Source organism: Cyprinodon variegatus, unplaced genomic scaffold (assembly GCF_000732505.1).
Source record: "Cyprinodon variegatus isolate N-32 unplaced genomic scaffold, C_variegatus-1.0 Scaffold408, whole genome shotgun sequence".
Classification (NCBI taxonomy): Eukaryota; Metazoa; Chordata; class Actinopteri; order Cyprinodontiformes; family Cyprinodontidae; genus Cyprinodon; species Cyprinodon variegatus.
The window spans coordinates 428049-440786 of NW_015150861.1; the positions used below are offsets into that span (position 1 = coordinate 428049).

Here is a 12738-nt window from a genome sequence, read left to right on the forward strand (position 1 = left end):
AGAGGTCATAAGCGGACCGCGATCCGGATCCAGATCAATATGACCGGACCGGAGCAGAACCTGCACATTTAGAGGATGTTTGGCTCAACCTGCTGCTGTGAAGCAGGATTCTCCACCATGAACAGAATAAAAAATAAATCTGGATCCAGGCTCAAAATGAGCACCTTGATATGTGCTTGAGAATGGCTTAGTCTCCATTCAAACCCAGGTTTAAAGCCTTGCAGGGCAGCCTAAGCCCACTTTTATAAAATATGTGAATCAGGAAAATTGTCTGTATACCAAACTATTGTTGTTTCCTACTTAAAAAAAAAACACTTTAGATTTTAAAATGAAAAAAAAAAAGAAAATTTTTTTTTATTAAAAGATTCAATGTATAACATGGATGCACCCCGTTTAATCTTAGTGTTAAATTTTGTTTAAAGTCACAGATCATTAAAAATGTCTCCAGACCTTTACTGGTTGATGATTTTCTTTATTCAGACCCGCTGATTTTTAATTGGTTCCCCTGCTATAAGGGTTGGGGATGATGAACCTGCAGTTACAGGATTCAAAGGCTTTTGTTAGGTTTTTCTATTTAGCTAAAAATAAGCCCAAACACAAATTTGAACGCCATAAATTTATTCAGTGCTTTCATATCCGTGAGAATGCAACAGTAACAAAATTAAAATATTATAATGTACAGATAGACTGGTTTCTTTAAGTATCTCTTTTGTAATGGCTCAGAAACATCAGCAACATTAACAACAACTAAAAAAAGGAAAAAAAAAACAGTGACTGAAAAAAAAAACTTGGATGTTTTGCTTTTTTTAAACTAGCAAATAACACACTATTTAAACACCTGCTTCTGTCAAACTTATTGCATTACAATACTCATTTTCAAGGCTACTTACACTCTGTTGCTTTTTTTGTTGTTGAAAAAGCTCCGTATGTCTGACGACTTTTTCGGTGGCATCTTTTTTGTTTTGTTAAACCAACCCGTCTAATACTTTTTTAATATTAACGAGTGCTACTGTGTGTCGTCTCTCCTCCAATCACGTAGCTACTTGATGACGCGGTGAATAGCGACCGCCAATCCATCATAAAGTAACAGACGTGGAGCCATGGACATAGGATACAATGATGTTATATAAGTAGGCGGGACTCAGGAGCAGCGGGATAGCGAGACACAAACGCCTGATTTGGCCTGTTTTCCAGTGTCGTCCTGTTTCTCTGACTGACTAACTGGATGTGCTCTCTTCATCCTCTGAGATGGGAGCTGGCTCGGAGCTCGTCTGCCTGGCTGTGTGTTTCCTGGACGGGGCCGCCTTTTACAGATGCTTTTTATATCTCTGCTTCTGTCTCCTTGAACCCCAGTCGGCCTCAGCAGATGGCCGCTCACACTGTGCCAGGTTCTGCTGGAGGTTTCTTCCTGTTACAACTGAGTTTTTCCTCTCCACTGTCACTACAAGCATGCTTGCTGTAAGGGATTGCCTTCCAGTCAATGAGTTGATGCAATCAAATGGTTTTCATTAGATAGAAAACTTTTAAACTGGTTTCATTTTCTCCTATACTGTTTCTACATTCTCATCAATTATGCACTTTATAATGTTAATGTTCATTTCACTGTTGTAAGCAAAGTAATTTAGTTTTGTATACATTCTGTGTATACACACTGACAATAAAGTTTGTTTAAATCTACGTCTTTTTAAAAAGAAGAGGCTCTGAGATTCAGAAAAAGAAAAAGACAAGAACAACAATCAAAGACTGTTTAAGGCTGAGATAAAAAAGGACAAAGTTTATGATTAAAAATGTGAGGACAGGCTGAAGAGGAGGAGAAATAAGATGAAAGATGAGGAGAAAACAGAAATAAAAAGATGGGAGGAGAGAAAGAAGACACTATAAAAGAATTAAAGGACAAGGAGAAATGATTATGAGCATAAACAGGAAGGGAGGGCATGAGATCAAAGAAGAAAAAAATCAGGAAGAGAGCAAGAAGGAAGGGAGGAGAGAAACAAAAAGGATTAAAGAACGGAGAGAAGTCTGGAGGAGGAGAAAGAGGATGGAGTCAAAAGGTGTCAAGAAGATAAAGTGATGAGAAAGTAATGGAGGAGAAAGCTTACATAATGGAGTGAGAGCTGTGCTGGAGCGGCCGGTTATATAATGAGCCTATAAAAAGGAGTGACGCTGTTTACAAAGACTGATTCACATTAACAGAACACTTAGAGCAGAGCGACTCAGGACCAAATCTGCTCCTCTACGTTTCCCCCTTTTTTCTGCACTTTCTGTTAAAGCACCAGTCCTCATTTTCCCCCTAGAGAAGCTTTGCAGGAGCTTCTCTCCCTCCCCCCTCTGAGTTTGTGTGTCTAGGTGTTTGCTTCATTTCTCACCTCTTCCTCCTCCTCTCTCTCCAGCACTGATGCAAAGAGTGGGTAAATCTGAAAAACATAAGAAAGCAAAGGAAGGAATAAACATTTGGATCGGTTCCTGTCCATCAGTCCAGGAAAGTTTCAGGCTGTAGAGTCACTCTGTATTCAGACAGCTTGGCTGTTTCTTTGGATATGATTCATCTTCAATCATCAGCAATAAAAGCTGAAACCTGTGACAAAGCATCAACTGTAAGGAACCGGAAGGACTTAAAAAACGCCTGAACCAGGTCCAGAGGACTAACCAACATTTAGAGAGTTTATTGAATAATAAACCAAACTGGTTATGGTTCTAGCTTCAAACCAGTACCTGCTTATAGTACTTCTATTCTGCTGAAGCAGTGGGTCTAGTACTAAAAACCTGCTGGACCAAAATAATAAGCTGCTTTCATTTAAACTAGAAACTAAAGTCTGGAACCAGTTAGAACCTGGGTTCAGCCCCAGCCTGCCAGCTGAGCTGCATTCTTGGACGAGTTTATAAACCCGGCTGGGAACTGGACTGCTGCTTATACAGTAAGCGACAGTCTGTTGGGGAAAATAGTTTAGAATTTAGACTGTTAGCATGAAGCTGTTTGTAATGAAGGACAAAGAACAATGTCTGTCATTCAGAAATATTGCTGAGAGGAAAATCTCTGACCGTAGAGCAGCCCCAGCTCCACTGGTTCTTCTCAAAACCTACAGCTGATGTTCTGGTTCCCGTAACTGTTGCCTTGGCGCTGTCCAATTGCCTGATGGTAAAAAATGAAGAGAACAAGTCCTCCTCATTCTAAGATTTAACGAGGACAGGAAAAGGAAGAAGGAAGAATAAAGCAATACAGACCAATTGGTTCCAAACACACTTTATTATTAATCCAAAAGGTAGATTCACAGTCATTTTAAATCACTACTCTACCAAACCAAACAAATCCTTCACTTCTGAAAGATGTGCCAAGACACTGTAGTCCTGAAAAGTGAAAGTTTTGGTCATGATAAATGAGGGGCAGCAATTTGTACTACTTCAGGGACACCTAAAGTCTGTTCTAAACTGAAACACAGAGGTTTCAAAAGTTTTACGAACAGTTAAAAATAAATATTTCATGGTGTTGGTAAGATTTTATGTTCTTTTCAATTCCCAGCCAGCTGGGAGTTTATATTTCTGATACTTAAAGACTTGTATTGCCCTCCCCGGTAGGGCTGGTGAAATATCCTTTTTAATCAGATATTATTTCAGCTGTTGTATATTGTTTATGACACACGCCCTACTAGTTGTGTCTTAGAACAATAGATGAAAGAGTGATTCAAGCTCTAACAGTTAATTCTGCACATACATGGAATAAATTCATCACAACTTCTGTTCAAAATATGAGAGTTTTTTAACAAAAATCAAATCAATCACCTAAACTAAAATACTTTGTACAAAGAGGAAGGGGAAACATGGTCGAAAAACCATATTACAGTTTAAGGATTTTTATGTCTGAAAACCAAAGTTTATCTGGCAGAATTTGGGATATGATCAAATTAGCTTGCCACTAATTTAGAGAAATTGGAATGTTTTCAGACCAATTCACAATGCAAATCCATCAGGTGAATAAAACATTATTTGTCCAAATAATGTTTTATTGAATTATTTGCTTAATCAAGAACCAAAAACCTTTAGTCAAATGACTCTTTAACCTCTTTGAAATTGCTAGCAGCAAATTGGCATCAAGATCCCACTGAGTGATTCTTGGTCATACTTGGCAATGGAAATGTAACGAGCATCTGAGGACGGTCACATGTCCGTGACTTGCCATGTGACTTGCCTTTGGAGACCTTGACTGAAAAGCGAGGGGGTTGCAGAGATTCCACAGCTGATTCCACTTCATCATGTCAAGATGAAATATGGACACTGGTTCCCAATCTCCAAAGACCATGATCATGCCATATGGCACAGCAGTGTCAAAGTGCCATGTTCAGGTTGGTGTTTGAATCCATAGCTAAACTCTTGCTGCCTCCTTATTTCCTCGGACCTCCAAGGACCCAGTTTATCTGGACTGGGTCCTTGGAGGTCCGAGGAATAAGCAGCTGCTGAAATTGAACACCCCCAGGGTATCCAACTGCAGTTGCTAACTTTCACAACCAGGACTCATCATGATAACTTAAAAAATCAAGAATCGGAAGAAAGCGCCCTGCTGTGGGGCTGCAGATGAAAGGGTTAACACTGAAAGCTTTTAATCCAAATCACTTAGTGTCCCTATTTTTTACTCCCTGTTATATAAGTGACATTCAGCTATTTTAATCATTTCTAAGCTGTGAAGTTCCAGCAGGTAACCAGAAGGTGTCTACAGACAGTTGTCACCTGTGATGTTGACTGTTTTGATTTAGAACATGGCTGAGTGATCTGACAATAAGTCCTATTAAAGCAGAAGGTAATGAGGAGGAGTATTGATGAGAGGTCAGCTGTTAATCTGGACATACAGATTTGGTTATAAAAAATGACTGCTAACAACAGCCACCATGAACAAGAGCTTCAACACGCCTGCATCAAAGAAAATGGAGGAATCGATAATGTCTTTATGCCTGAATTGTGCTCTTCTCTGCGCATTTCTCTGTGGCTTTTTTTTCTTCATCCTTGTCTAAATCCTCCTCTCTATTCCTCCACCTCTTCCTCCCTCTCTGCTTATCCCTCCATCTCATCTTGTCAATAACAGTCTCCAAGGCTCAGTGACTCATCTGGACATTTGGTTGTTTCTTTTCACTTCCCTCTGCTGTTTGTTTCTGCTTCTCTTTCACTCAAAGTCTAAATATAGTCCATCAGTAATCCTCCCTTCTGTCTCTCTGGATGTTTTTCTCTCTGACTGATATACTCCCGCTGCAGCTGTCTGTCCATCTTGTCGTCTTCATTTCTTCGTCTCACATTCACCCACAAAGGAGGAGATTAAAATACTATGTTTAATTTTAGTTTTTTTTTTTTTTTTTATAAGGCTGCTGCCAACACGATGCAGCAAGTTATTCCCCACAGATAATTTGATAGACAGGAGAACTTGGATTGGGCCGTCATATTTTCTGGATGCAGGGGCTGAACTTCAAAAACATCATGATCCAGACACTTTTCAGTGTTTTAACAATAAAAAAAAAATTATGAATTGAAGTAAATCAACAAAAGAAGACATTTCAAATTCAAGTTAAAGAGAATTTACATCATTACTCCATCTGAACTAATCAAATTGGTCGTACATAAGAGGTCACCAAGGTTAGTGCTGTCCAAATATTGCTAGCAGTAAGGAAGAGGGAAAAGGATACAGAATGATTCAGCTGTTTGTTCACTACATTTGTGTAACTTGCATAATATGTTGTTTTTTTTCCAGGAGGCTGTTCCAGATTAAGTACTAGTGTGATGTTTTTTCATAGATCGTTAATTGACGTTTATTCTAAAGGACAGTTATACAACTTTCATTTTGAGAAGACAGCTTTTATTGTAAAAGGAAAACAAGTCCCATGTGCAACAGTAACCTCCCATTTAGAAATGTCTATTTTTTATTTGATTGATATTTACTGTGTTGCTTTTATTGTAATTGTTAATTATATTTAATATTAAATACACTAAGCTCACAGGTTAATATGTTCAATTAAAACTCTGTGTTTAAACTAGTTAGTTTAATGTGTTAGTCCAGGGCAGTTGATTAAGTAATTTTCTGCTCTTTCCCTTTTGTCTGGAAGAAGTTGCAGTTGGACACTCTGATGAGAAAGTGCCTTTTATTGACTGCTACTTTTGATTACTGCCATACAGGAACATTAAATGCGCCTTCCCCTCAGCTGTTGGCTGAATGTGATTCCCAAAAGACACAGAGAGCTACACTTCATAATGCCTGTGTGTTTCAGTTGGGTAATGACGTCCAGAGGTCTAAAGGCTGTCCAGATTTTGAACAGCTGTCCGGACGTTTCTGTCCACAATGGTGTTATTAAGGTTGACCAGAGGAAAGGTGAAGAAACAAGAAATGGCGGCTACAATTTGATGTATTTGGACTGAGCCTAGATCTATACTATTACTTTGCTTGAGGTATGAAGTGACATTTGTGCATTAGACCCAAGGTTAACAACAACAGTCCCAGCACAGGTTCAGCTCTGCATGTGATTTAATTGACTATTGACTAATCAACTTGTTAACAAACACATATTTGAACCAAAATAAGCAAATAATTCAGTCTCATATTTTTTATTCAAGAAAATGCGATTAATTAAGACTAATTAATTACAAAGCTGCTAATTAACTAGAAGTGTCACAGACCTGAATAACTCTGATACTAAGCTCAACTCCCTTCCAGCATTTAGCAATTAAACCAGGCTTTTTTTGTGCAAACATTAAGTCTTCATTATATGACATTAAAATATGTTATCATAGATACATGTGAGGTATTGATTTCATATTTACTGCTCAATGTGTGACTCATACAGCACAGTTTTTCTTAGTATTTTTATCAGAGCTGGTAAACTTTGAATCAATAAATTAAGTTTAATAAAGTGGCCTGATGCAGTGTATAATAGTAACAATGACGATTTAAAAAAAAAAGTAATTATTGCTTTCTGGAATCTCCTGGAGGTGGAAACCATGAAATGCTCAGATGGGTTTCTAACACCCCAATGGTCTCCATATTTCAAAGGTTCTGTATTTCTTGTGGTTTTTTAGTTGTTGCCTTTAGGTTCATTAAGCTGTTTATTTCAGCAGCCTGGGCCACTCACTTCAGATCAGATCAGAGCAACGCCCACATCACTGCAGATGATCTCAGTTTCCCTCTCTTCTGCTTGAACTCCTCGCCTGGAGGGAGAGAATAAACTAAGCTCAAGACGTTTTCTGCTTTGGTTGTCCTTCCAAATGCATATTTTAATCCTTTGAACTCCAGCTTCTTATGTTTTGCAGAATTGTTTTCTTAAAAAAAATAGGTATAAAACACGTAAAAACAAAACAGATTTTCTTAAAGATTTATATAAAAGTGGAGAGATCCTGAGTTTCTCTACTGGTGCGAAGCCAATACTACTGTTGAATAAATTAATCAAATTATCAACTACTTAAAGGTACATGTCCTACGGACAATCTTTTATTTCTGGATAGATCATCTAAATAAGTGGTCCTCTTAATTGTCAATCATTCTAATGACATAATTAAGTAAGGCTATCCTACATGCTCCTTCTGTTAGCTATCTTTTTCTGCATATGTGCATTTTCAGGCGTATCTCTGTGGTGAGCTATGGTTTCAGACAGTCATTGAAGCTCACCTTTCTCACCGCGGTTCTTTGTAAATGGCCGAGGGTCGCAAGAGAAAGAGTGTCTATGAAGTGAGTGAGAAGAAAAGAAAGGTTTCAGAAGAGGCAGATATATCCCTGAGCTCTCCTGATAAAGCATTATGGGATTTTCTTTCACAGAGGCCTGCTGTTGCCATAGGCTGTCGCTACCCGACAGCGGCGACTAATCACAAAGATGGCACAGCACACTGGATGAGGAGTTACGTGTCCAACAAAGCAAAACCTAGTGATCGTCCGTTTGAAAGTTCAGATAACCAAGTTNCGCCTTCCCCTCAGCTGTTGGCTGAATGTGATTCCCAAAAGACACAGAGAGCTACACTTCATAATGCCTGTGTGTTTCAGTTGGGTAATGACGTCCAGAGGTCTAAAGGCTGTCCAGATTTTGAACAGCTGTCCGGACGTTTCTGTCCACAATGGTGTTATTAAGGTTGACCAGAGGAAAGGTGAAGAAACAAGAAATGGTGGCTACAATTTGATGATCTATACTATTACTTTGCTTGAAGTACGAAGTGACATTTGTGCATTAGATCCAAGGTTAACAAAAACAGTCCCAGCACAGGTTCAGCTCTGCATGTGATTTAATTGACTATTGACTGATCAACTTGTTAACAAACACATATTTGAACCAAAATAAGCAAATAATTCAGTCTCATATTTTTTATTCAAGAAAATGCGATTAATTAAGACTAATTAATTACAAAGCTGCTAATTAACTAGAAGTGTCACAGACCTGAATAACTCTGATACTAAGCTCAACTCCCTTCCAGCATTTAGCAATTAAACCAGGCTTTTTTTGTGCAAACATTAAGTCTTCATTATGTGACATTAAAATATGTTATCATAGATACATGTGAGGTATTGATTTCATATTTACTGCTCAATGTGTGACTCATACAGCACAGTTTTTCTTAGTATTTTTATCAGAGCTGGTAAACTTTGAATCAATAAATTAAGTTTAATAAAGTGGCCTGATGCAGTGTATAATAGTAACAATGACGATTTAAAAAAAAAAGTAATTATTGCTTTCTGGAATCTCCTGGAGGTGGAAACCATGAAATGCTCAGATGGGTTTCTAACACCCCAATGGTCTCCATATTTCAAAGGTTCTGTATTTCTTGTGGTTTTTTAGTTGTTGCCTTTAGGTTCATTAAGCTGTTTATTTCAGCAGCCTGGGCCACTCACTTCAGATCAGATCAGAGCAACGCCCACATCACTGCAGATGATCTCAGTTTCCCTCTCTTCTGCTTGAACTCCTCGCCTGGAGGGAGAGAATAAACTAAGCTCAAGACGTTTTCTGCTTTGGTTGTCCTTCCAAATGCATATTTTAATCCTTTGAACTCCAGCTTCTTATGTTTTGCAGAATTGTTTTCTTAAAAAAAATAGGTATAAAACACGTAAAAACAAAACAGATTTTCTTAAAGATTTATATAAAAGTGGAGAGATCCTGAGTTTCTCTACTGGTGCGAAGCCAATACTACTGTTGAATAAATTAATCAAATTAACAACTACTTAAAGGTACATGTCCTACGGACAATCTTTTATTTCTGGATAGATCATCTAAATAAGTGGTCCTCTTAATTGTCAATCATTCTAATGACATAATTAAGTAAGGCTATCCTACATGCTCCTTCTGTTAGCTATCTTTTTCTGCATATGTGCATTTTCAGGCGTATCTCTGTGGTGAGCTATGGTTTCAGACAGTCATTGAAGCTCACCTTTCTCACCGCGGTTCTTTGTAAATGGCCGAGGGTCGCAAGAGAAAGAGTGTCTACGAAGTGTATGAGAAGAAAAGAAAGGTCTCAGAAGAGGCAGATATATCCCTGAGCTCTCCTGATAAAGCATTATGGGATTTTCTTTCACAGAGGCCTGCTGTTGCCATAGGCTGTCGCTACCCGACAGCGGCGACTAATCACAAAGATGGCACAGCACACTGGATGAGGAGTTACGTGTCCAACAAAGCAAAACCTAGTGATCGTCCGTTTGAAAGTTCAGATAACCAAGTTCACTATAAAGTCCACTATATAGTCCCCGCTCTATATAGTGATTGAGGGGATTTAGGGGTTAGGGATGGACATTTGGGCACAGTAAGCTTGTATGAGCATTGAGAGACGCAACTTTAAAAGGAGCGTGCGAGAGGAGAAATGGGCTCGTCCACACTCTCGCACTAGCGAGTGGAGAGGTCTTTTAGAAAATTTGCCACAATTCTTCATCCATCCATCCATTTTCTAGCACGCTTATCCCGAGTGGGGTCGCGAGGGATGCTGGTGCCTACAGTATCTCCAGCTGTCAATGGGTGAGAGGCGGGGTACACCCTGGACAGGTCGCCAGTCCATCGCAGGGCAACACAGAGACAAACATGACAAACAACCATTCATGCACACACTCACACCTAAGGGGACTGTAGAGAAGCCAATTAACAGTCATGTTTTTGGACTGTGGGAGGAAGCCGGAGTACCTGGAGAGAACCCACGCATGCTCTGGGAGAAGATGAAAACTCCATGCAGAAAAACCCCAGGCCAGGAATCGAACCCAGAACCTTCTTGCTGCAAAGGCAGCAGTGCTACCCACTGCACCACAAAAAAATTTCCACTATATCTTTAATATATTCATGAAAACTACACTCCCAAAGCAACACCTTGAGTGGAAAGCTGGATCTGCAACATTCAACAGGTATCCGATGCAGCAAATTAGTCGACACTGGCGCCGATATTTGATCGGCACTAATGGTATTAGAGGGTGCATCTCTATATAAATGGATCTTAAAAGAAACTTTAAGGATCTTCCTGCTAACTACTGAAGATTCATTTTGGAGGATGTCTTTTTATGATGTCTAAATATTTAATATTTTCATTGGGTTCCTTTAAAAGGTCCTCCTTTCTCAGAAATCCCAGTTTTGTTCTCTTTTTGCACCTAATAACAGACCAGCTTTGTGCTTTGTGCCCACAGTGAACTTAAGCGTGAGAGACAGCATCCCTTTTCTTCTCCCTGGATACATGAGGATAAAAATAAAAGCTGGAACACAGGGTCCAACCAGCAGGTGTCACTGTGGCTCAATGTGTGGTATCCACCTGCCTGCTGGGCTCAGTTAGGGCCGTCACCAACAGTTCAGTCACTGTGCCGTCACGCTGCTCTGTGCCAGGCTCAGATAATGTACAAAAAAGGCAGATGAATGATGCGCTGATGCCTCGTGGCATTGCTGAGCTCCCCGTGATGATATCTGCCTCCTCACTCCCCATCAGCACTACTCTGTGAAGAGGGAGCATGGACTCTACAGGGAGTATGGGCTGCTGTGTGGAGACCTGGTTTAAGATGAATTATTTAATTTCTGTCCAAATTGTGCTGCATTAACACATATGACACTCTGAGCATAATGCTTAACAGCTGTAATACTCTCCATTTAAGGGTAAATCTAAGTGTAGTGATCCCACGTTCTGCACTATTATTATTGATTTAAATTTTATAAGACTGGGAAATGGCAGCCTGGTACTGCTGGATGGAGGCTACCTTTAACATAATCTGCTCTGAAGCATACCTGTGTTAACACAATGCAAAGATAAAATGACATTGGAAAAGACCTTTAATGAAGTCATTTTGATTTTTCATGGATGTTGAAAGAGTTAAACGTTTCCCTCTGAACAAATTGTGAGGGATTGCTGTCGGGTCAATGAGTTGATGGAATCAACTGGTTTTCCTTAGAAAACTTTGAATCAATTTGACTGTATGATCTGGTGAACTGTAAAGTGCCTCGGGATGACATGTGTTGTGAATTGGCGCTATATAAATAAACTGAATCGAATTGAATTCATTTGAGGTCACAAAACATATAAACATTTTCCCCAAGTTCTGCCGGAACAAACAGAAACAGATCAGCTAAAGATGTTTTTTCTTTTGTTGTTTAGGGATTCTCACCATTCTTCAGCTAAATAATATGATGATTTGTGATATTCTGCTTTAAAATGACAGATTGATTTTCTTTTGGATAATTTATGTTTTTTTGTTTAGCATAAAACATGCAAAATAACATTTGATCAACACAAATTTTAATCTTCCTTTTGTTTGGACACTAAAACTGTATTTGGTACTTTAAACTGATGTTCCTCCAGATCCTCAATGGCTCTTAGCTGAGGTAATTAACTTTTTCTTGTCATTAGCTGGACAGATAGACCCAGTATTCAAGGCGAGTCAGACAATGGGTAGTTTAAAAAACGTTTAATGAGAGAAATTATCTGTTTGTTCAATCGTTAACGTTATGCTATCTCTGCCTTTTCTCATAGCAGCTTTGCCTCATCTTTTCTTGTTTGGCTGTCAAACAACCATGGAGAGAAATTTCAGCTGTGCTGCTGCCATCAACACCTTTGTTTACAGATGTTGGAGATCGGCCTGTTTTTCCAGTAAAGTCCTGTTTCTCTGACTGTGTTGTGATTTTATGTTCAATGCCCATCCAGGTAGAATGTCACATTAATGTTGGGATCTTATATTATATTCTATTCCCAGCCAGCTGGGATACTTTAAGATGTTTATTGCCCTCCCTGGTAGGGATGATAAAAAATATTATTTAATCAGATAATATTTCGGCTGTTATCTACTGTTTATGAACACACGCTCTACTAGCTGTGTGTTAGAACAATACATGAAAAGAGTGATTTGAGCACTAATCATGGTCAAACAGTTAATTTTGCACAAAAATGGAATACATTCACCACAACTTCTGTTAAAAATATAAAAGTTTATTAACAAAAACCATTCAGCTCCAAGTCAAACATATTTATGTTTAACACTCTCAACTAAGACTAGTGAAACTCAACTAAACTAAACTACTTTGTACAAAGAGGAAGAGGAACATGGTTGAAAACCATATTATAGTTTAAGATGGATTTTGTGTTTGAAAACCAAAGTTTATCTCGAAGAATTTGGAATATGATCAAATGAGCTTTTCACTAATTTAGAGAAATTGGAATGTTTTCAGACCAATTCACAATGCAAATCCATGAGGTGAATAAAACATTATTTGGCCAAATAATGTTTTATCCTTTACAGCTGCTTGTTGTATCTCTGCTTCTGTCTCCTTGAACCCCAGT

The 12738-nt window shown here is 38.7% G+C and overlaps 1 protein-coding gene across 2 annotated transcripts in view; it reads right to left on the reverse strand.

The window, feature by feature from the left end:
* LOC107093118 (leucine-rich repeat and fibronectin type III domain-containing protein 1-like protein) overlaps window positions 1–12738 on the reverse strand; it is a 335211-nt gene that overhangs the window by 5928 nt on the left and 316545 nt on the right. For both annotated transcript variants that reach the window (XR_001481607.1, XR_001481608.1), the window contains one exon: window positions 2367–2414. The gene's annotated coding sequence lies outside the window, so the exon portion shown is untranslated. The remainder of the gene's footprint in view (window positions 1–2366; window positions 2415–12738) is intronic.